Here is a 25,418-nt window from a genome sequence, read left to right as displayed (position 1 = left end):
CTGGATTGGCAGAATTTACAATGTACCCGCTGCCAAGCCTTGAAACTGGGATGTCTTTGAGTGTGGTAGGGCTGGACAAAGTAGCCCAGAGCCAAGAGACAGGAGGAGTGGGAGAATTGTTGCCTTTCCATTCATTTATTTTCAGCCTTTCCTTATATCTAAATAGGAGCTTTGCATTCCTGGAAACTGCCCCATTTCTAACTAGTCCGGATCTTCCTCTGCTTGTTGTGGCAAAGAGGTCCCCTCCTCTGAAAAGACCCTCTCTCTGTTTGGGTTGTTCAGCCTGGAGAAGAGAAGGCTGTGGGGAGACCTTAGAGCATCTTCCAGTACCTGAAGGGACTACAGGAGAGCTGCAGAGGGACTTTTGACAAGGGGGTGGAGTGCTGGGACAAGAGGGAATGGTTTCAAGCTGAAAGAAGGGAGATTTAGATTATACATTAAGAAGAAATAATTTGCCTTGAGGATGGTGAGACACTGGCACAGGTTGCCCGGAGTAATAGTCGATGCCCCCTCCCTGGAAGTGTTCAAGGCCAGGTTGGATGGGGCTTGAAGCAACTTGATGTAATGAGAGATGTCCCTGCCCCTGTAGGGGGATTAGCATTAGATGATCTTTATGGTTGCTTCCAACTCAAACCATTTTGTGATTCCATTTCAGGGGCTGTTGGCTTCTAACCCCAGAAGGCACTTGCAAAAAACCCTTCAAGATACACGTCCAGCACCAGTGAGGTTATTGACCATCCCTCTTCCCCCACACAAACACAAGTCATGTGCCTATGCACAGACAGCACATGGGAGCTAGGAAGGAGCTGGGGTCTTAGCATCCACTCCCCCTGAAAAGGAGACTCCTTTTCCCCACACTGCAGCTACCACTAGCAGCAGAGAGGCACCTCTCTCGAGGACAGCTTTGGTGTGGGAATGATATTCCTCTCAAGCAGTCTTGCAGCACCCACTGGAGCAGTCTAGGGGCACCATAAGGAGAAGGTTCTTTTTTAGTTTCCCTGCCCACTCACGCTCAGCGTTGGTGGCAGCAGCACACAGCTTTCCCCATTCTACCACCAGCTACAGCCCTGCAAGCTGATGGAGCCAGCAAGCCATTTGCTGCAGGGATGATCCTGCCACTTGCAGAGGGGAAATGCTGGTCCTCTGCAGCCTTCTCCACCCTGTGCCTTTTCAGCTTGCTGCCAAGAATAATTAGCCCTGTTGGGGTGTCCCTAAACTACGATGGCAGGATAGACCGTGAAGACCATCTGAGTCTGACTTCTCTCCCACAGACCAAAGCCTTGCAGCAGGGTGCCTGCAGGGAACACAGCAAGGCTGGGATTTGTGTGGTATAAAGACAGCAGGGGATCATCCAGGCCCTTTAAGTGATGGAGAAGCTGTCACATTCCTCAGCAGTCAGTTCACTCCTCATTGGCCATATTCAGCAAGCTAAACCCTGCTCTGTAATAGGCCTTTGCTTCTAAAAGTTAGCAACTGCTTCTGCTCCATCGTTTGCTCACCTCATGGGAGGAGCAGAGGCAGCCCTTCATCCCAGAGATGACCACTCTCAGATAGCTGCTTTTCCTGCTGTGCCTCTTCTCATTACCCAAAGCTAGACTTGGAGATCCTTGAAGTCCAAGAAATCCAGCTATGAGCCATGCTCAGACATGATTAAGGATAATGAGCTGAAGATGGAGGTTTTTTGGAGAGAGGAAACATTGGGAGAAAAACAAATGCTGCTTTTAAAAATAAAAATGAAATAAGGCCCCTTTTCTTTTACTTGCCAACCATCAGAGATTTCAGAGGTGCAAACGATCCATTTGAGCTGAGTCAGCCCCCCTGTATTGCTATTGATGAGGGAACAGAGATTACGGCTGTACCCTGAGCTATGGACTTCACTGTTCCCCACACACCTTAGGCAGGACAACAGCTCTGTCTGGAAAAACAAGGGTCCTCAATAGCCCAGCTAGTTGCCAGAGCAAAATACAGGGACATTACCAGCACCCTGTTGCACAGAGATGGTCAAATACTTATCCACCTCCAACACATAAAGCTGTGGATTTCTGTTTTTCCTTACAAAACAAGAATCATCTACTACCCCAAGCCTAGCTGGGCTGTAATGTTTTTTCCTAAGGCAGTGTGAGAATAAACATATGCTCAGCATCATTCACACTGCTGAATTCAGTGGAAGTTGCTTAAATCCTTAATAGTGAGAATAACATGAGAAAATAGAGCAGGGTGGAAATGCAGGCTAGTGAACCTGCCAGCAAGGTGCTCAGAGATCCTGGCAGCAGTGTGGAGTATGGACTTGTTATTGACACACAATAAATATTTGACCTTGAAGAAGACTACCTTTCACTTGAAACTCACTTTTTCTGCTGGTTCCTTTTCTACACAGCACAGGGAAACAGGCTTCTCTCTCCCTTTTCCTGATGGGAGCCAGATTGTGTTTCAGTTGTGAGAGAGGCTATTGGCATAATGGCAGGCATCCTGATGCCTTGCTTGAGCTGATCAATAGGATATCTGTAACCAAACACATTTAGGAGCTAATCAACTCTTTTCTTCCCCTTTTAAGGATGTCTTTCTCCACTCTCTCTCCCTTGCGAATTAGGAGTTGGGCTGAGGGAGGGAGAAAGCACCTCCACACAAATCTTGGCTAAGCTTGCAATTTCTTTGCTTGGGATGCTTTTTGATTCAAAATGTAAAATTGCTCCAGTGTCTTGAAAGGTCATTTTATATTGTACTTATAAACAGAATACAGACTGGTTACCCAACATGGCTGCCTGTCATGGTGTCTCCAGTTTGATGACTGGTTATTCAAAGAGGTCTGCATTTCAGGACTTAATCTCTTATGATGACATTCAACTCCTAAAATATATACAGCAATAGATGCTGCCCAGTCTCACTACAGGAAACAGTGGGGGATAATGTATGTTCCAGGTGTTTTTACTTCTTTGCTTCTCAGCAAAATGAGAAGTGGCAGCAATGGGAGAACCAGTCAAAATCAGATAAAAACCACCGTGATCTCAAAGCCTTAACTGGAATGAGATCTCTTTATGAGGTTGAGCACAGACGACTTCCTCTCCTTATTTCCCAGTTTCCATCCCATTTGTGAGTACTGAAGAGAGCTAGAGTAGAAGTACCAGAGCACTTATTAAATGAATACAGGCATTTATAGCCAAGACAAAGGTATACCCCAGTTTATGGGGTAGTCCTTTTTTATCATCAGGTTGTCCCAAGGTCCTGATAAATGAAATACTGCATGTTATTTATCCTATTTATTGGCTGTCAGATAAACCTCTGGAAATCTGCCTTCTTTTCCTGAGCCAAGTCATCTTCTTTTTCAAGTGATTTGTCTTTTTTAGTGGTGCTGTAAACCAGCAGTTAAGGGCCAACTGTATGAAGTTATACCCACCCCATCTTTAGGGGTGGCGGGAAGAATTGTGTCACGAGTAAAACTATTGACTCTTCTGCCCACTACCTGAAAACATCTGGCTGGTGGAAAAGGCTGGCTGGATAACGACAAGTGAATGAACTGCCATGGTTGGGGAGCAGCTGAGCCATGACAAAGAACATTTTATCCCAGTGCAGATGCTGCAGGAGAGACATGAGTGGGATTTTGTCACTGCAGTGACTGCATGCGTGCCCCACCAGTTCAGCAGGAGTGACTTGTTGAGCTGCTGCCAAGGGGACAGACTCTCATGGGGAGGTTTAGACCAGATATTAGGAACAATTTATTTACTGAAAGAGTAGTTTGGCACTGGAACAGGATGCCCAGGGAGATGATGGAGTCACCATCCCTGAAGGTGTGGATGTAGCATTTCAGAACATGCTCTAGTGGGCATGGTGGGTTTTTTGTGGGTTGTGTGTTGTTGGTTTTGTGGGGTGTGTGGTTGTGGGACTTTTTTTGTTGTTGTTTGTTCAGGTGGGTTGTATTGTTCTCTTCCCCTCCCACAGTGGAAGGTTGGACTAAGTGTTCTTAGAGGTCTTTTCCAACCATGATGATTCTGATTTTACGATTCTGTGGACTCGCTATCTTCCATCAAGAAATCATCCCCACCTGTTTACTGCACAATTCCCTGCTCTGGACCTTCTTCTATTTAAAACATGGGGTTGAGGAGACCTTGCTGGTGCTGGGAAGTGAGTAACCCTTGCAAAATAAAACCCAGAATCCCACAGAAGTTAATGGGACTCTGTGCAGACAGACCCTTTCACCCCTGGAGTCCCATTTCATCACCTCTCAACAAACTGCTGCACCCAGCTGATGGATGTGGGTTGAGTTGCCATCTGTCCTTAATCTAGAAATAATGAGTCTGCTGCAAATGCTTTATGAGGGATTTTGTTTTTCAAAGGCACTGACTCCTGTGAAGGTCACATACCCATCCCATTCCTACTTAGCAGAAGTTTTGTTTGGCTGCATCCTTGCAGAACTGCAGACCTTTCTGAATTTGCTCTTTCTTCCTTTTAACTGGAGTAGCTGTGGCTCATGCCTCCAGCTTCAGAGGTTCCCATCCCAGCCAGCAGTTATCACAACAACCACACTGCAAGATTTGGCTTGTGGTTTTTATTTTTTGAGAATGTTCCTTGTCCGTAGCATGATTTTTGCACACATGGATGTTGCACACCCCTGCTGCTCACGGGACTTTTTTGAGTGCCATGGAGACTGCCATTCAGGGAGGCCTTTAATCCAGTTTCTAAAGGGCTTTTTGATCCTCCTCAGTGAGTTCTTATCATGATCACGTACTAAAACAAATTACTTTTCACACTAGGCTGACCCACTGCATTCTAATTCTCCACAGTTAAACGAAGAGCATTTCAAGATGGTCAGAATCAACTGGCAAGCTCATGTTTGGCTTTTCTTGTTCTGAATCTTAAGCAGAGATGCCAAAAGAATAGGTCTTTCCTACTACTAATTAACTAAGAGTGCTCCACTTAGACACCTCATCCAAACACCCTTGATCTTTGGGAAGATTTGCACCCTCATCTGGAGTTTATCTTTGCAGCTGACAGCTGTGGTGTTTCTCAGATGCCAGTCAATCATGCCTTTTAATTTAACAGCAATGCCTTAAATTAGATGGCAGTGAAAACAGCAAAACCTAAAGAATCAACACAAAACAATCAATAGAGCACAGCAAAAGGATCTTTGCTGACACACAACATCCATCTCTGATTTTGCTGGTTTGGATTTAGCCTCCCACCGACCCCAGCTGCAGACACTTCTTGTTGGCAGCTCTCTCAAATGCAGCAGACCAGGACATCTTGTGTCCAAAAAACATGCCCAGACAACATAAATCTACTACAGTTCTGTGTGTTACCACTGGAAATATTTGTAGTGGACCTTATATCATAACACCTGAGGCCATGAGAATCATCAGCCATTTGCAGATGGGTGAAAAAATACAGGTATTTCATATACAGATAGGGGGAAAGGATGATGAAAGCAGATTAAGAGTGAGATTGTCTCATACCATCTGAAAGTTAACTTTTTTATACACTGAGGGAAGCAAGTGAGCTGCTCCGCAGGGTTTTGTAACTCCCCTTTCTTACTGTGTTGGGAAAGGATAAGTCATGAATGAACTGCTTTGAAGACAGCCTCTTACTACACAAAATTATGATACTTCCCCAGAAGGTCTTGCAGTCAGTTTGTTACTTTTGTGGAAGAAAGGAAAAAAAATCTTCCAGAAAAATGCTCCCTCCTCATGCCCCATGCAATGAAGCCTATGGCAGCCCAAGTGAGTTGCTCCAGGGGTTCATTCTCTGCCTTTTCAAAAATAAATCCCATGTACCACTTTACTGTTTTGCACATGTTTTTTCGTAATACAAGATCAGATTGGATGGGGCTTTGAGCAACCTGGTCTAGTGGGAGGTGTCCTTGCCCAAGCAAGAGAGTTGCAACTAAATGATCTTTAAGGTCCTTTGCAACCCAAAACATTCTATGATTCTGTGATATTGTGCCCCCAATATCAAAACTAAACCCTCAAGTTCCCTAAAACCAAAATAATTCATTTCAGGTCTTCTCTACAACCTTCTTCTGGCAGATAAAAAAGAATTTAATGAACAAGATACATACATGACACCTCCATTATTGATCTAGTGAGAAATGGAAGGAAAGGGATGGAGGTCTCCTGCCCACACTTTGTGTCATGACCTCTGTTGGGTTATCTGGCTAATGGCAAATTTACCTAAACGCAAAGACCCAGAGATGATCAAAGACACATGACAGACATAGATGACCTGGTAACCTACTGGGTGAAAATGGACCATGCTCAATGGTGAAGCTTCCAAGGAGAAGGATCAGTCCCTGAGGAGAAACCCACTATGGTGAGTAATTGTGAAGAACACTTTCAGGAATGCCATGCAAACCAATGAGTTTTGTTCCCTAAAGGGTTATAAGACTTACAGTCCTATAGAGAAAAGAGAATTTAGAGATGAGAGTTCGGGGATTTCGTAAAACTCTTTATGGGATTCTCAGGGGTGGTGGGAAGGGAAGGCTGACCCAAGTACAAATGACTAGCAAACTTCAATCTAGATAGCCAGCAAGTAGGGTAAGAGAGACCCAAGAGAGGGACACTGATCTGTGCATCCAGGATTATTTTTTCTGTTCTGTGTTTACCTCCAATAAGCTCATTATTAAGAACACCCTTAACCATAAGTTAGAACTCATCTCCATGGAGAGAAGATGGGTGGGGGGTGGGAAAATCGTGAAGATGCAATAAAAGTTCATGAGAGACCAGGGCAAAGTAACCAGGGAATGGATGTTCATTGTCTTTTCCAGTATTGGATTTGAGGGGTGTCAAATGAAACTAGCAGGAGGAAGGTGCAAAACCAACGAAGGACATAATTCACAGACACAGTGCATTGTCAAACTCTATATAATGCTTGTCACAGCATGAAAAGGTACTGAAGTTTCTATGAGAAGAAAAAGGACCTAAGGAAATACATGAAAGAGGAACCCACCAAAAACTATTAGATGCAAATCCAGCAGCTCTTGCTCAGAAGGTCCCTGAGCTGAAAGTTGCTGAAGGCTGGAAGGATGTCGTATGCTTGCCATGGTCTGCTATTTTCCCTTGGTAGCCACTGCTAATGAGAAAATATTGGACCAAAAGACCACTTATTTGGTCAACAAGATAGTTTCTGGTGCTTTCACTACGTCTCTCTTTCATGGAGATGTGCTCAGAGCACAGACAGCTCAAGGTCAAGCCAGTATTTCCCACCACCTTTCAAGAAGCTGCTCAGATTATTCACTTTCTTGGTACCCAAATAAGTGATGTGATCTTTCAAAGCTGCTGAGTGGCCAAAGCTGTCATTGATTTCCATAACATTCACAAGTCCCTGCAAATGAAGGTGATGAATCCTTATTTGGACAAATATTTAGGACTGGTTTCCAGCTCCCCCTGCTCTGCAAATCACTTAAGGAGGATGTGCTCAGCTTTCAAGGAAACCCAGAAGAAAGCTGTGCTTATTACAAGAATCCCTGCAAGTGAAACACTGGGGATCAAGAGAGATTATTTATGTGGAAATAGTGGGGGAGGTAGGCAGGGAAATGAGAAAGGGAATATTTTGTCTGGAGCAGGAGATCAAATAAGACCGTGGAAATGTCTTCCCCTAAGAAAGCCATAGAGACCTAATCACTTAACTTATTTCAAAGCAGAGCAGGCAAAATATCAGAGCACAGGCTTGTGAAGAAAAATCGAGCATGAACCACCAGGGAGGAATGAAATGCTTTCCCGCCCTGAACTCTCTGATACTGTATAAATCACATCAGAGCTGAGTTCACACAATATTTGCTCCTTTGAGTTATTGCAGACCTTGATGCAAAGCAGAGAGGGGACATACTAGCATAGCCACATGTGCCTTTGTACAGTGAAAAATACACAAACACATTAAAGTCAGCCCGAGCAGCCCAACTTGATTGAAACCTTTCCTGCTATGAGTGCCACTGTTTATTTTCATAAAAACTTGTTCAGAAAGGAAATCAAAACAGACCATTTGTGAACTTTCCTTTCATGTTCCATCTGCCCTGGCTTGAAAGGCTTCGGTTTTGCCAAAGGTGTTTTCACCTTTGAAAGGTATAAAGTGTTCTGCATCTGCAGAACACTGCATAAACCCATAAACATAGTGACATGTTATAACACCTAGAGCTTTGCAAGCCCCATGCAATTTCAGCTTGTTTCTCAAACACAGTTTCCAGCTGAATGATTTCTATGGTCCCCAAGACTACAGTTCCTCAATCCTTCACGAGTTATGACATATTTCTCTTAGCAAGAACCCTATAAGGCAGGGCTGTGCCTCTGCCAGGTGAACTGGGAAGGGGCTGAAAAGGTAAAAGACTTGCCCACATTACTACAGGGCACCTACTAAACAGCACAGACAGAAGTTACATCTTCTTAACATAAGCATCTTCCAGGAGGATGCGTAGTAAATCACCCAGAAGGACAACCCAGAAGTCAGGTGTTTCCCACTCAGAGCAGTTTTGCCAGGGAGATGCTGCTCTGCAAACACCATTTGTGGCTCACAACACTCCTGGCTCCACTAACTGCTCCCGAGACAGAGCCAGGGATGTAAAACCCAGCGCAGCGCTGAGGCAGCCGCCTTGGCAGTTATTAAACCAAATATTCAACGACGTTTTGATACGAACAGCCAAACCCTCTTCACACAGAGATGTCAGAAAGAAGGATTTTGCCTGGAAGGGGAACGAGGGAGGCTGAAAACCACATGAAAGTGCTCGGTATGTGTGCGTCTCTGAGGAAGACTGGTGAACAAGCAAGTTGTCAGCAGGCATTTCTCCCTTCGGTCTCTCCTCTCTTTCGCAGAGCTCTCGGTTCCAGTCATCCTGCAGAGAAGATGCTAATCCTGGCTGCCTTAATGGGCAGAGGCTGCCTTTACCAGTTCATCCTTCAACACGTTGTTAGTGTTTTTTCATTGCAAAAAGGAACAGGCTTTAGGCTTTTATCTGTGTGTAATTTCTGTTTCTGTCTCTTATTAAGTCCCTTCATTAAGAGGGGAACAGACAGAATGGTTGGGCAAAGTGAGTGAAAAAATCTGAGAGAGTTAAATCATAGAATCACAGAGTGGTTTAGGTTGGAAGGGACCTTGAAGATCATGTAGTTCCAACTCTCTTTATTTGTAGGGACACCTTCCACTGGACTAGGCTGTTCCAAGCCCCATCCAATCTGGCCTTGAACACTCCCAGGGAGGGAGCACCCACAGCTTCCCTGGACAACCTGTTCCAGTGTCCCAATGCTGATGTGTGTCTAAAGGGTTAGGACACAGAATAGAGAAGGGCTTATCTACAAGTCAAAGTTGAAGATCAGTAAGGACTGTGTGCCAGGTAGCTCAGGAGGTCACTTTGCTGGGAAAAGATACCCAGCAGTGTCCAAAGACACTTAAAACAGCCATTGGGAGAGATACCTCTGAAGAGGACTGCTTGGGATCAGAAACTACATTGTACTGGTGAGCCTCTGAGATCCTTTATTGTGTTGATCACTCCCACTGGGACCAGGAATGACAGCTGTCCTGTCCTGTCCATGCAGGGACTTGGAACTAGATGATCTTTAAGGTCCTTTCCAACCCAAAACCATTCTATGATTCTATGATTATGGATTAATGCCTAGGACCAGTCTGAGCAAGGTAGGATCCAGTCCCAAACTGGACAATGATCAGAGGAAATAATATAGACTATATCCAGGCAGGTCTTGAATATCTTCACAGAAGGGGAGGAAACTGCCCACTCCAAACCCCACTGTGTTGGGAAGGGATTTCCCTCCTGGATATGCTCTCCCCAAAGGAGAGCCCAAAGGTGTTAAAAAAACCTAATACAAAACAAACAAGCAAAAAACCAGAAATCTTTCATGATGTGTAGGACAGAAAAGATCAGATGAAGTCGAAACTCTGCTGAAATGTTTACCTTGAGTTTGTAGATGATTGGTAAATACTAGAAATCATAAAGGATGTGCACACAATTTAGAGACACTGTGCAGCATATAGGGCCAAATGTTTCCCTGTATGCAATTGTGAACCACAGAGAAATGCAAACTTTCACTTCCACACCAGTCTCTGAAGGTCACCTGGGGTATATACTGGGAGCCTCCGAAAGACTTCATATCCCATTGTTAGTGATTTTCCAAAAAACTTGTCTTTCTCTTCTCTGGGATGCCAATCACAGAGGATCACCTGCTAGGAGGTCAGGTCTTTGGTATCAGGAATCTTGAAGTTAGCCATGATGTGTTATATTAATTGGGTTTTGTAGGGACTCTGATTTATTTCTTGCTGAGCAGTCAGTAGTAGCATTCTGCTTGCTCTCAGTCTGTGCTCTTCCAACAGTTAATCAAGCACTACAGGATTCCATCCACAGGGACCTGGACAAGCTGGAGAAGTGGGCCCAGGTGAACCTCATGAGGTTCAACAATGCCAAGTACCAGGTTCTGCACATGGACCAGGGCAACTGGAGATATCAATACAGGCTGGGGGAAGATATACTAGAGAGCAGCCCTGTGGAAAAAAGACCTGGAAGTGCTAATGGATCACAAGCTGGACATGAGCCACCAATGTGCAATTGCAGCCCAGAAGGCCAACTGCATCCTGGGCTGCATCAAAAGAAGTGTGGCCAGCAGATTGAGAGAGGTGATTCTGCCCCTCTACTCTGCCCCAGTGAGACCTGACCTGAAGTACTGTGTCCAGCTCTGGAGCTCCCAACAGAAGAAGGGTGTGGACCTGTTGGAGTGTGTCCAGAAGGGGACAACGAAAATGATCAGAGGGCTGATCCTTCTCTTATGAAGACAGGCTGATGGAGTTGGGGTTGTTCAGCCTGAAGAAAAGACTGAGGGGAGACCTTATAGCGACCATGCAAAACCTGAATGGAGCCTATAAGGAGGCTTGGGAAGAGTTGTTCACAAGGGCATGTAATGGTTGGACAAGGGGTAGTGGTTTCAAGATAGAAAATTATGGATTTAGGTTGGATATCAGGAAAAAGTTCTTTAATATGAGGCTGGTGGATCACTGGAACGGTTGCCTAGAGAGGTGGTGGAGGACCCATCCCTGGAGACATTCAAGGTCAGGCTTGATGGGGCTCTGAGCAATCTGTTCTAGATGGAGATGTCCCTGCTTGTTGTAGGAGGGTTGGACTAGATGATGTTCAGAGGTCCCTTCCAACCCAAGACATTCTGTGATTCTATGATTTTAGAAATGGAGGAATTTTTTTGAATCTGTCAGTATTTAAGGTGGGAAACTGAAATCTGAGGATCAGCTCCACCTTGGGAATCCTGGTTGCAGATGAGTGAAGGGGAATTGTTATATAGCAAACACCTGCAGTCACTGACACTGGTTTCATCAGTGTGTCCTGTGGACAACTGGGACCATTATGTGTAGTCCAGGAAGAAGGCAGAGATATGTTCAAACCATCAGAGGTACTCAAATGAAAAGCTGCCTCTAGATTGCTTTATGATAGTTTAAGGAGCCAGCAGTACCAGTTCTGCATCAGGGATAATGACCATGTAGTATCCAGTATTCCTTTAGCATCAAGGGCAAGAAATCAATATCATCAACCTTGATCAACATTATCATTAAGAGGGTAATATTGGTCTTTTGACATTGCTTTTAAGGTGTGGTAGGTGATTTGAGTCATTAGCATCGTTGCTGACAACCTGAAATCAGGGCACTATCAAACAAACTGCAGGCACAGAAATTCCCTCACAGACCCCTTAGAGACACTGGAATATCATGACTAGAGCAACTGTCAGTCTGATTCATAAACAACTGTTCCCAAATTCATCACCTTTTCTCTCAATGGTGAGAGGGGATTACTCACGCATCCCTGTTGTGTCCCTTCAAAAGTGCTGGGGTGACACAAGAATCTGGACCTGGTCCTGCAGGCAGCAGGCTTGTGGTCATCTACTGTGGCTTTTGTTTTGTTCTGTTCTGTTTTGGTTTTGTTTGTTTAGTTTTTTCATTAGGAAAACTAAATAGAAGTTGAGCTCTTCTTCTTAATAGATTGATGCAGAATGGCTTGTGTGGCCATATTACCTTGCTACAGGTGAGGTTTCCCTCTGATTTTTCTTGTTAGGACTGCTAAAACCAGCTTTTTTTCCCCTAATGAACTTCTGAAGTATCTTAATGAGCATTTTCTAACCCTGCATCTGTTGAGGCAGACTGATACCCAGTTTCAGCCAACAGACATCAGGGTCTGTCCTGCTAAAAACCATTGTTTTCTACAGACAAATCTGACATGAAATTCCCTTGTTCTCAGGTCACGGTCAAGAAAAGACACAGCAGCAAGAGATTGTATCATCACAGATAATGAGGAGAAGCCACAAAGGCTCAGCATTTACTCAGGTGTGTATAAATGATTTTTTTCTGTTATTCATATTTGTCATTTATTTTCCAGCAGTGTTAAGAGGCCTTGAGTAAGATGAGAGCAGTCCTGGGATTGGTGCTTCATGGGCAAAACAGTCAGAGTCAGTCCTTGATCCTAAGAGCTTGCATTAGACAGTTCCTAAATACTGCAGGGATTGGTACTACAGAGAGGTGAATGTGCATGGAGAGGGAAGAGAAGAACAAATTATTGGTCATACTGAAATGTTCATCATCTTGTGCATTAGCTATTTCTTTTTTCTAGGGGAAAATGCAGACAAACATTCCTGAGCTATGACACTGTCAGCATCCATGGCTGGATACTAAAGAGATAGAAGATGATACTTTCCTCCCAGCACTTTCCCCCAAATTGAGTGGAATTTAATATATATGAGAATAGAGGATGGAGACTGAAGAAGATTTGTTTGCACCCTTTTTTCTTTTTGTCACCATTGGTTGCTCAGAGGAGTTGGGAGTGGTTGGATTATCATTTATTGCTGGGACTATTCAGGATACAGAGCCAATACACCAGGTGATTGGTTTTCCTCTAACACTTCATGAATCTAGAAACATGACTAAATCATGTCTGGATAATCACATGGATACAAGCCTGGGAATTCAGCCCTGGTCTCCACTCCTGTCTCTGTGACTTTTATCTGAAGCCATCAGATGCACATGGCATGTGTTCCATGTGGCACAAAAGGATCATGGTGCTCAACTCCAGGGGAGAGCTGCAACCCCCACGGCCTCCAGACCAGTATCTATTAGACTCCAGCCCCTCTCACCATGTTTTAGTCTCACCATTTCTCTCTCTGAAGCTGTCCACACCACCCTTCTGATAAGTACAATCCAATACCTAGAAATATTGGCTGATTGTCCAGCAGAACAAACAACAGCAAATAATTTTACTAACTACAAGTGACTGCTGTCTGAGGAGTTATGTCATATTTTATTTTTCTCTGTGGACCTCTGGGATGGTTCATGATGGCCAAAACCAGAATGCTGGCTGAGGGACAGCTTGGCCTTGTGTGGCTTCAGAGAGTTCCCAAATGTCTCTGGTTAGATACATGTTTTGAGCACATCAGTATGAGCCAAGAGCAACATCTACTGGCCAAGATGTTTAGTAAGACCAAGAGTACATCTGAACAATCCACAAACTTCATGGACCACAATGTATCTGTGAGGTATTTTTAGTTAGCACCCAAACACAAGGGTTAACACCAACACTTCCCAGTTGTGGAAGCTGTCACCAAATCAAATATCTCAGCCTTGTACACCTGGACCTAACTTAAATCCATGTTTCATCTGAAATTTGCTGTTCAAGATGACTGTGTCCTGGGTAGCAGATCCTGGTAGACAGCAAGTACTTGTGTATCTCCTTCTCATCATAGCATGGTCCTTCTTGCACTTCCCATGAAGTGTTCCTGGGCTGAAGCACTCTGAAGATGAGTAGCAGCCCATCTATTGCCACCAAAGCTACAAGAAACTTACAGTGGGCCTAATCAAGTGGTCTAATTTTGGACATTGATAAGAAAGGGTCCCAATTTGGAGGCTAGGCCTGTTGGTGTGTCTGCTGGTGTGGAGGGTGAGAGCTGATAGCACATGAGTGTGTATCACAAGGTTTGGGCTCAGCACAACAAATAACGCCAGTAAAGCTGGATCATGATGAAGAACAGGAGGAAATGCTTTCACTCTACAAAAAAGTCTGCCCAGGTGTGTTAATCTCAGCATTGTTACCAGCCCTTGTTCTCCCTCAGCCTCTCACCTCACTGTGCTTCTCCAAAGGGAGCATGGGAATACATGGGAATGAGAGAGAAACTGCTGAAGCTTGACCCAAAAAATGGAAGCAAAAAAGACTGAGGTTTCATCATATTAGGAAGACTGAGTCTAAAACTCATTACTAACATAACTTATGCCTCCATCTCTGTGGCCTGGAGGACAGTGTCTTTTGAACACTGATGGGTGAAGAGATCTCTAAGGATCTCCAAATCAATTACACATAAAATACAATTTCCTACCCTCAAGAGAGCCACTTCTCCCTGTACAGAGAGATTTAAAGGACCAGGAAGATCAGGATGCTCATGAAGACTCATCTTAGCTCTTCCTGACAATGCCTGGCTTATCTAAATGCTTTATGGGCACTACTGTGACTTTTGCATGGTTTCCCACTCAAGTTTGTGGACATGGTTTTAGCACAGCACTCTTGGGCAAACAGGAAAATGTTACTGACAGTTTGAGTCTTCCTTCTCTCTCTGCCAGACTGTAACCTCCAGGTTGCACCAAATAGCACATGGAAGGCTTTGAGGGAAAGTGTTTCCTTGTGCATGGAAACAAGGAGTCACTCTTATGTTTAAAAGATGACTCTCAGCTGAAGAAGCACTGTGGTCTGGTTTCAGAGCCACAATTCCCAGCTGGTTCCTATTTCTACATAATAGGTTGGGTCAAAATTCTGTATCTAAGCAGATAGGATGGTGGAGGTTTTCTGGTCCCTGGTTGAGCAGGCACATGAGGATGCACACAGGTAATGTGTGGGCTGAGGCCAAATAAAGAACAGAACGTAAATGCAAGGCAGGAGGGGCACTAGCCTAAAGGGAAAGGTTGAGCTCTTGTGTCTCCTTGAATAATGCAAGGAGCAAAATATTCTGTTACGAGCCTAGGGAGTAGACAATTAAAACACTACTTGAAGCAAATGTCTCCTGACTCTGGCTCAGAATTTCAATTAGTCTGCAAAGTCTTATTGCACTTAAGTGCAGGTTAGTGACATTTCAGGAAGGAAAGATTGATTGGAAGCTGGGATACAGCTCAGCCAGCAGGGATCATGTCTAGGGGCCTGTCCTTAAAAACAATGTGTGATCTCTGCATGGCATTTTCCTTGTTTAGCTCTTTTATGTTTCCTGTGAGAATGAATGGTCCCAGTAGTCAGAGCCATGTCCCCTCCTTCCAAATACTGCCTTATTTTCCTTCTCATTTTCCTCTAATATTTTCTTGCTGTTGCCTTTTCTATGGTCTTTAAGCATCTTTAGGTGTCCAAGCAGTATTTCCCATGGCTCTTCTCTTTGTCCTAAAGTTGTTAACCTTATCTTGTTCCAAGAATTAGGTTCTGACCTCCAGGAAACTATTTTCATAGTAGCTTAGCAGCTTTGCAAAGCCAAAGAAATCAGAATAATGTCTGGTTTTTGTCCCTGCTGGGCAGTGACTTCAGGATAGCTGAATTTGGCAAAGTTGGCAAAGAGGGGGGGGGTTGAGAAGGTCAGGTGTGTGGGCATATTGCAGCAGTATTGCAGCATTACCCAACAAATTACACCTATAGGTACCTACAGCCAAACAACCTCTCTCCACCTCTACTGGCTGCAAAGCAAAGTGGAAAAATACCTTCAACCAGCAAAAAAAATAATAATAAAAAATAATAAAAAATATATATAAAATAAATCCCAAACCAAACAAAAGAAAGACCCCAAACACTCCCCACCCCTCCACCCCAAAGATACGTTGGAAGATATCAAGTGTGCACCAAGTAAAACCCAGTAAGCCCAGGCAGGCCCAACCACCAGGTTCTTTTGTGCAAAAGATCCCTGCTGTGGTTAGATCATAGAAATACAGAATCATAGAAACATAGAATCCTAGAATGCCAGGCTGGAAGGGACCTCAAGGATCATCTGGTCCAACCTCTCTAGGTACTACTCTAATTGATATGAGGTGGCTCAGCACCTTGTCAAGCTGAGACTTCAAACTATCCAATGGGGGGAATCTCCTACTTTCCTTGGGAGACTATTCCAATGTTTGACTGTCCTTGTGGGGAAAAATTTACCTCTTGTGTCCCATCAGAATCTCCTCATAAGCAACTTGTGCCCATGCCCCCTTGTCTTTTCATTGTGACTCCTTGTAAATAGGGAGTCCCCATCTTCCTGGCAGCCACCCTTTAAGTACTGGAACATGTTCATAAGGTCTCCCCAAAGCCTTCTCCTCTCAAAGCTGAACAAAACCCAGTTTTCTCAGTCTCTCCTCATATGGTAGGTCTCCAGTTCTCTCATCATCCTTGTGGCCCTTCTCTAGACCCTCTCCAGGCTGTCTGCATCTCATAGATGTACCTCAGGTAACCCTGGACTTCTCAGGGGACTTGCATGATATAGAAGCCAAAGGGGGCAATAGTTAAGGAGCCACACTAGGTTTTCTTGTCATAAGTGACTCAGTGTGGGAGACAGTGTTTTTCCCAGAAGGTAGCCCAAAATATTAGCTCATGAGGACACTAAGCTGTGTGTTAGATGGGATATTAGGAAAAAATTCCTTACTGAAAGGGTTGTCTGGCCCTAGAACAGACTGCCCAGGGAAGCGGCTGAATTGCTATCCCTGGAGGTATTTAAAAGACATATAGTTGTGGTTTTCAGGGACATAGTTTAGTGGTGGACTTGGCAGTGCTGTGTTAATGGTTGCACTTGAAGATCTTAAAGGTCTTTTTCAACAAAAATGATTCTGTGATTCTATGTATATGAATTCTGGTTCTCCTGGAGACATACTGTAAAGACAAAGCTTTTACTAAGACTGTTTTAAATTCCCCCCTTCCTTCAGCCCCTGTGGAGACAGCACCAGCATGTGCTGGGTCTGCTGGGGCAGAAAGGTTGCAGCTCCAGAGGCTCTGCAGATCTCTGTGTGGGTAGAGCTAACTCCTGTTTGTGAACAAGCCTTATGACAAGGAGAGAGGCACAGGATTACTACTGACTATCTTACCATTATACAACCTTAACTAACTCAACAGCTTCCTAAGACATTTTTGCACATAAATATCTTTATACAGATATGTGTGTATCAGGAGGCTGTAACCAACTGTGAAGACATTTTTCCTCCTTCATTTTTCTCTTCTTATATAGTCAAATTGTCCAAGATAAAAATTCCTTAATCCATTCTCAGTATGGTCATCTTTGAGTCATGGCCTTCCATTAGAAGAGAGGTGACAGCATCAGTCAGCAGCTTTCTTCTCAAGAATCATAGAATCATAGAATGGTTTGAGTTGGAAAGGACCTTAAAGATCATCTAGTTCCAAGCCCCCTGCATGGGCAGGGACACCTTCTACTAGATCAGGTTGCTCAGAGCCCCATCCAACCTGGCCTTGACTGGCTCCAGCAAAGAGAGCCTCGAGTTGTCTTTTCCATGATGCTCCCATCCATGGTTCCTGCAGGGTTTGTAGATCTTTCACATTCCTTGGCCGTAGAGGATAAAGCCACAAAAGTACCTCTAATCTCAGACAGGACCAGCCTTCACACAGCAGAACCAGCAAAAACCTTCCCAAAAGCCAGCCTTTGTTTTTGGGAATGGACTTGATTGTGCTGAAAGGCAAATATTTGCCAAAAAAAAGGTCTTTCTGGGTCCTTCAGAGATCTCTGTACTTACAGGTTAAGGTACTGGTGTAGTCTTCTCGGGAGCATAGAAGTAAAACTTGAATATTTCTTTTTCACCAAGTAGTGTTTTCTACTGCCCTGGTCAACTGTGAGACAGGTTTCATTATAAGAGGACACTCCCCATTGTGTCATCATTAATCCTTTTCCCACAGAGTCTTTCATGGCCCACATGAACTGCAGCCACTTGAAAACCGCACAGGACCCTTGAAAACATCCTGGGGGTTTTCAAACACCCCTTCAACAGATTGTTCCTCTTCACATCTATGGAGGAAGATGGATCGATGGGGGACCCAGGAGGCTTATTTCACCCATGAATTATTTACACCCACTGGGTAATATTTCATTTTAGACTGGCCTTGTTTTACGCATGTAATTTTTAATTCTTATAATTCCACCTCCAGCAAGCAGAGGCTCCTGAGAGCACTAGATTATGTCTCAGTGGGCACAATTGTGAATGCATAAATAACCTCTTCTCTGCTGACAGCACATGGGAGATGGTCTGAGCTTTCAGTGAGGTTAGGCTTTTCCCTCCCTCTCTCTCTTCAAGGAATCTTTATCTCCGTGCAGTTATTTTGTAACATGCTTCTGTTTGGAAGCAAAAGCACCATTTAAATGCAAATGCTGACTTTTTTCAGGGACTGAAGGGAAAATACTTGTCTAATGATGTCCTTCCAAAAGCTCAACTGATGCTCTTTTTAAAGGAACTACATCAGAAGGGATTTGGACTTTGGTTCCTTTGCACTCCTAACTGCCTCTGCCAATGTTGTCTTCTACCTCTTGAAGTCCTGCCTATCTTTGCAAGACAAAGAAAGAAAGAAGTAAAATAAATATTTCTTTCTTCCCTTCTACTCTGCTCTCTTGAGACTCCACCTGCAGTACTGTATCCAGCTCTGGAGTTCCCAACATAACGAGGCCATGAAGCTCTTGGTGCAAAGTCCAGAGGAAGGTCAAAAGATCATCAGAGGGCTGGAGCTATGGAGACAGGCTGAGAGTTGGAGGTTGTTCAGGGAAGGCTCTGGGGAGATCTCATACCAGCCTTCCAGTACCTGAAGGGGTTACAGGGAAGCTAGAGAGGGACTTTTTACCAGGGAATGTAGAAATAGGATGAGGACAAATGGTTTTAAACTGGAAATGGGTGGATTTAGATGAGATATAAGGCAGAAATTCTTTCTTGTGAGGGTGGTGAGACACTGGCATAGGTTGCCCAGAGAAGTTGTGGCTGCCCCATTCCTGGGAGTATTGAAGGCCAGGTTGGATGGGATTTTGAGGAACCTGGTGTAATGAAAGGTGTCTCTGCCCATGCAGGGGGCTTGGAATTAGATGATCTTGAAGGTCCCTTCTAACCCAAGCCATTCTTTGATTCTTTGATATGTGTATATTTGTATACATACATACACACACAGATTAAGCTATAAGCAAATAAGAGAATTTTGATCAGATTCCTCCTTCCACTGCTCTCTGTGTCCAAAGATGGAAGAGACACAGCCAGTGCTCACTAACTCCAGTTTGGTTTTTTTCCTCCTTTGTCTTGGGACAGAAGTTCCAGATGTTAAATATTTGGGTGACAGGGACTGTGAGATGACTGTTGGACTGGGGTCCACTGGAAAGGGGACAGAGTTGTCTGGTTGGAGGGGGAAGGGAAAGACGAGATTCAGACTTAGGTGGTAGGTGAGAAGGAAAGGGACCTAGGGTGAGTACAAAAGGGAAAATATGCCTGGAGGAGGATGATTAATTTTGTCTGGGGAATCCCACTGTTTACTACTTTCTACCATTTCTCTCTGTTCTAATAATGATTCTGATTTAAAGCCAAAATTAGGCAGACATGCTTGCAAAGGTAAATAGCCCAGTGATGCTGAAAGAAAATCAAAGGCCAAACAGGGAGAGGGGGAAAAAAACCAAATACACAATCAATATCCCCACAGAAGTGTCTTCATCTACAGACACAGGGCTGGGAGCAAATACTGCTCCCTGTAGTAAGACTTTGTGTAGAAGCAAGAAGGACTCAAAACACTTGGAGACAAGGTTTTTCCCCAGATGTGTGGGCTTCACCAGGAATGCATGATGCAGAGAAAGTTCAAGGGGACACCACACACTTCAACAGGGAGTGTTGGGAAGAGGCTGGTTGTGCTGCAATACGTGGGAGCTGTAGCAGAAGGCAGGAGCTGGGACAAAAAACATGGCAGTGGAGGCTGAACATCTGCATGATGCCCCTGACCAGCCAGACCAAGGGCCTCTCACATTCTTCTTTCTTCTCTTCATCTCCTCTCATTGGGTTTTTTTGCAGGCTGATGAGTTTCAGTTTGGCTTTTATCTGATGTAGTTCAGTTACCAAGGAGACAATGATTTGCAAGGGGGAACCTTTGTAGCATCTGGAGGAGGGAAATCAATGCAGATTTCACTCAGGGTTTGAGAATGGCCCCAGGCCCAGAGCTCAGGAGCTGGGAAACATTTTTCATAGCCTATGTGAGGATTTCCAGGCAGGCTGCAGTCTAGAAGGCCTCCAAAGTAACATTTCAAATTAAATTGGTCTATCTGTGGGATGAGGAAGAATCAGTCTGTCCTTAGCACCAGCTTGATATTCACATCCTCTGGGAAATGCAGCTTGATAAAGTCAGAATCTTTGTTTACCTGCTCTGGTGCCTATGAAGTGTGAGAGGGCAGGTCCAATGGTTCCAGCAAAGCAAGCAGCAGTCTGGGGTAAAACACCCGTGGCTATGGCAGAACAACCATGGCACCAGGGCTCATATTGTCTCTGCTGTCCACCAGCTGACTGCTCCATCCCTCTTCCTTCAAGGATTCACACAGAATAATCACACCTTCAGCAAACTCAGCTCAACACCACTCAGACCATCCAATCAGGACACCAAGTGTCAGAAATGGTCACCTTGTCTAACATCACCCTATGGCCAATAAACCTGTTGGACAAATAAGGATCATGGTGCCAGCTCCTTCAGCTAATAAGACCTAGACAATCAAGATTTCAAGGCCATAATTCTCCTTAAATCAGAGCTATTTTTTTTAAGCTGCCTAGAAATGTTTTGCAACCCATTGCCAGCATCCTGGTCTTCCTTTTCCCTTATCCTCTATGGACCAAGTGACTCTCACCCAGGTATTTTCCCAAACTTGTGCAACCTGGTCTACTGGTAGGATTCCCTGCTCATGGCAGGGGGGTTGGAACTCAATGATCTTTAAGGTCCCTTCCAACCTTTATGATTCTATGATTTTATAACTTAGATGGAGTTGAGAGGTGCAGAAGGAAAGGGAGGCTGCATGGCCCTGAAGGTCGAATGAGACCCATCTCCAAACACATGGCTACTGAGGGATAAAAAAAAACCCACCACAACCTTGGCTGGAGCACTGCAGCTCTTGTTATTCCTGATTTGTCTTTAGCAATCCCTTGCTGTGAAGCACAGGAAAGCACTGAGCCAGCACATTCCCTCTCCCTCCTTTGCTGCTGTAACACTGTGGCTCAGAAAAGCTCTCTCCAATGCACTTTCTTTTTTTCCAGTTTTTTTCCCAATCCCCACCTGGCAATCAAGTCATGACCATGTAAGATGAGCACCGAGGGACCTCTCTAACTAGCAAGAGAGATAGTTTAGTGAGTGCCTGAAGAAGTGGGTTAAAAAACAATAACTCATGGGAAAGCCCTTCCTCCAGCAGCCAGGGCAGAGGGAAAACAAATTCCAGTTCTGTATATTCTTCTCACCTGGGGAAGGTTCCATAGCTGAGATGTCAGGTTTAATCTCTTCCCAATATGTGTTTTGCAAATAACTATTTTGTTCCTTTTTCTGAGTTTGGCAGCTAATATGCTGAAGTAGTGACAGTTTCCAGTAATATTTTAGTGGAAGAGAAAGCAGGATCCTCCTGTGTCACCTTACAGAAGCCTCAGCATGAAACATGCTGTGAAAAAAATGCACTTGAGATGTGGTGACCCCACAGCAGGTACCCAGGATTGCCCAAGCCATGGCTGTTCCTTCTTCAGTCTCCTCTACCAACAGGCTTGCACAAGAAATAAGGCAGAGATGGGGCTGCTGTGGGAGCACATGGTTATTAATTAGAAGGAGAAGACAACATTCTTTTATGCCTGAATTCTGTTTTTTAACATTACAGAAGGAAAAGTGAGTCTTCAGAGTGCTGGCAGTGTAGGACTGAGCCAGCAGTGACACATGTTAGAAGGGTGGATTTTGTACCTTGTTTGGTATTTGTAAACATCCATAAAACGTGGGAATAAATCTTCTGGAAAGGAAGTGGTGGTTCCCTCTCTGGTTTTGAAGAACAGACTATCAGAGATGGACTAGTTAAGGGTTAAGGATGGGTTGAGTAGCTCCTGCCTTAGGGATAGTCAGTCCCAGTGGGGCTCTGATTCTTGACTTTTAATATATCAAATAATAATTAAAAAAAAATGGCTGATCTTAGTGTTGCAACACACTTTAGATATCTCTGGAGACAAACTTGTTCACTCAAATTTTTACATACCCACACTGTCTGGGAGCCCACAGGAGCTGATTTTGGAATGGGAATAGCGAACAGGGAAACGGGGTGTGTGGTTGTCATGATGAGAGTTTGCAGCAATGGTGCACATGTTCAGCCATTATCAGTGCTATTTGTATGTGGATCAGCTCACAGGAACATCACACAGTTTGGGAAAAAAGTGGGAAGAAGAAGTCATTATTTGTCTAGCAAGCCTTCCAATTCACACAGCGTGAAACACCCATGGTCCCTACCCAAGGTACCCCATGGACCATGCTTTTCAGGTAGAAGTTGTAAACCATTTCCCAAATCACCAGCTATCCTAAAACAATCCCATAAGTGAGAATTAAAGACCTGCACAGAAGAGATTTACCAAAACCTTACAAGATGAACAGGAGCTTCATGAGTAATTAATTTTACTTGGTTTTTTTCCCTATCCATGGCTCTCAGAACAGCCACAAAATGTAGCTGTGCTGAAAGGAATACTATAAAGTTTATTCTAGGCAACACCAAAATGCAGCTGATTCTGATGTGGAACTTCCCAGCTGTCAACTGCACAGAGGTGTGTGGAAAGCTCCAGCAGACATAACCCATAACCAACATCAGGCAATCAGAATCTCCAGTTTAAAGATCCTTTTCCAGGACCTCTGTTCTAGGAGTCTGCTCAGGAGTAGAAAAAAACACAAGCCCCCAGAAAAAGACAGATCTAAAAAAAAACCCTTTTCATCTAATCACCAACAAAGCCAAGACTTCAGCACAGACCAGAGCAAAGAGGTTTCATAAGGGCTTTTGATGGTAAGGGTTCCCTAAGAGTTGTTGGGTTTTGGTTTTGGTTTGGTTTTTTTGGTTGTTTGTTTGTTTGTTTGTTTCTTAGTAGTTTTTGTTTTTTTAAAAATTAAAATAAGTATATTACTGCTGACCCAAAGGCAAATTTTCCATGGAAGCATCTGTGTTTTTCTCTGCTTTTGAGTGAAAAAGGGAAATGTTTGAACTCACTGTTGTGTGTGGAACATTCCCACTAGGCAGTTTCAGGGGAAGCAGGAAGGCATGAGCTGGGAGTGTGTCACTTCTGGGAGAGCTAGGAGGAGATATTTAGTGAGTTTAGAAATTTAGATCAAACTTTTCAAGTGCATGAAAATATCTCCTCATGTCTAATTAGGAACTGGTGGAAGGTTCAAAAGGGAATGGAAGATCCCTGTGTGAACCCTCTGAGCCTCTGGAAAGAAAACTGGCATTTTTATCCTTGCACTTGGACTTCTGGTGCTCTGGGAACAGCTTGGTAAAAAGAGCAGCTCATGGCAGCCCTCTGTGTGGTAGCAAACTTCTTCTCTGGTCCTCTTGTCCTCTGTGGCTTCAGAGGACACTTTCACTAGGCCTGGATGGGTGTAGGCATGATTGGATACAAGGGAATTTCCAGGAGAAAAGCCAAAAAATGAAAGAAGGGAAAAGAAGAAAGCTTCAAGAAGTAGAGAAAGAAAAAAAATAAATAATGTTTTTTCCTACTAACCTCCATCTGAAAGTCATAAGGATGTTGAAATCCTTTATCCACGTGGGGAAACTGAAGCACAGAGCAGTTATATTTCTTGCCCAAAGAGACACAGGGTATCCATGAGCAGAGCCATGAAGCACCTTTTCTCCTGACGTGATAGCAGGAGGCACTGAGGGGAAGACATCCAGGCAGTCCTCCCCAAAGGGACAGCTGCCAGGTCCCATCAGTGGTGGCCTTGGAGCTGGTGCCTTTACAGAGCCCTGGCTTGAACATTCAGGTCCTGGTCGCCTGCGTCTCCCAGAGCAAGAGCAACATCTGCTTGGAGGAACACAGCACAGCCAAGCAGAATAAAAGGTCAACTGCTTTCCCCCTGTTACCCTCCAGGTTGGAAGCAGGGAGAGTTCTCCCTGGCACCACATGGCACTGCAGATCTTCCCTGGGCTCATCAAACCCCCTGATAATTATTCCACCAGGCCACATGAGGACACAAATGCGAAGTCCCCTTCGGGCCAGCATGTAGCAGAAAAAAGCAAAGGGGAGGACAAGTCACACGCTCCCTTTCACCCAGTCTCCTGGAGAAAGAGAAATTCTACCAGCCAATCCCTTCCCCATGACCTGAGCTCACCCTTCAGTCCAGGAAACATTATGGGTTGTGACACTGGACAGGGTTTGCAGGAGGGGAGTTGTGGTTTCTCAGGATGCTGAGAAATGAAGGGGACACTGCAGAGGTTCAATGGCATTTCAGGGGTCTGGAGTTTTTTCCTGTTGTGTTGATTCAGTGTGACAAACTCTTTCCTTTTGCAACCTGGTGGCATTTAACCAAATGGCATCCTCTGTCCTAGGCTGAGATGTGACATTTGGGAGGCCAGAAGTGTCTCTCCCAGTGAGAACCCACAACCACGTTGACCTAAGCTAGTCATAGTAGATTTTCATAGAATCACAGAATCCTAGAATAGTTTGAGCTGGAAGGGACCTTAAAGATCATCTACTTCCAACCCCCCTGCATGATCAGGGGCACCTCCCACTAAATCAGGTGTCTCAGTACTTCATCCTTTTGTGTTGCTCCCAAGTTTTATGAAGTGACCCCAAAGATGAACACACAGCCTCAGACCTGCCTTTCACCCTCTGCTCCAGCACCCCAGGCCCTTCTTGTCTCCCTGGATCCATGCACCCACTGCAACCCACTCCACTTTGCCCACCATAGGCTGCCTCTGCAGCACTGCCATATGCATTGTGTACCCTTTTATGGTGTCTCCATGATTCAGGGAGATGCATTAGTTCTCTGGAGCCCTTGCAATGAGAGAAAGTTAGAGCTTCATCTCTAAATGGTCTCCAACTCCCAGCTACTCCCAGGTCACCAGAACATGGTCACAGACTGAGTAGCCAGCTGCCAAGTTCATCTCCTTAAAGTCCAAAGAGTTTGGAGGCAGGTCACTTGGGCTCTTGCAGAGTGTCCAAAGAAGGGCAGTCAAGCTGGTGAAGGGTCTAGAGCACAAATTATATGAGGAGCAATTAAGAGAATTGAGGTTGTTTAGCCTGGAGAAAAGGAGGCTGAGGGGAAACCTTCTCACTCTCTGCAACAACCTGGAAGGAGGCTGGAGCGAGATGGGGGTCAGTCTCTTCTCCCAGTAACAAAGAGTAGAACAAGACAAAGTGGCCTCAGGTTGTGCCAGGGGAGGTTTAGATTGGATATCGGGAACAATTTATCCCCTGAAAGGGTTGTCAGGTCTTGGCACAGG

General features: G+C 44.6%; 1 protein-coding gene across 10 annotated transcripts in view; it reads right to left on the bottom strand.

The window, feature by feature from the left end:
- Positions 1 to 25,418, bottom strand: part of ADGRB1 (adhesion G protein-coupled receptor B1) — a 286,572-nt gene that overhangs the window by 162,836 nt on the left and 98,318 nt on the right. The window lies entirely within an intron of this gene.

This window comes from Apus apus, chromosome 2 (genome assembly GCF_020740795.1).
Source record: "Apus apus isolate bApuApu2 chromosome 2, bApuApu2.pri.cur, whole genome shotgun sequence".
In the NCBI taxonomy this organism is placed as follows: Eukaryota; Metazoa; Chordata; class Aves; order Apodiformes; family Apodidae; genus Apus; species Apus apus.
Note: the sequence above shows the minus strand (reverse complement) of the source record. Positions and strands in the feature narration are given on the sequence as shown.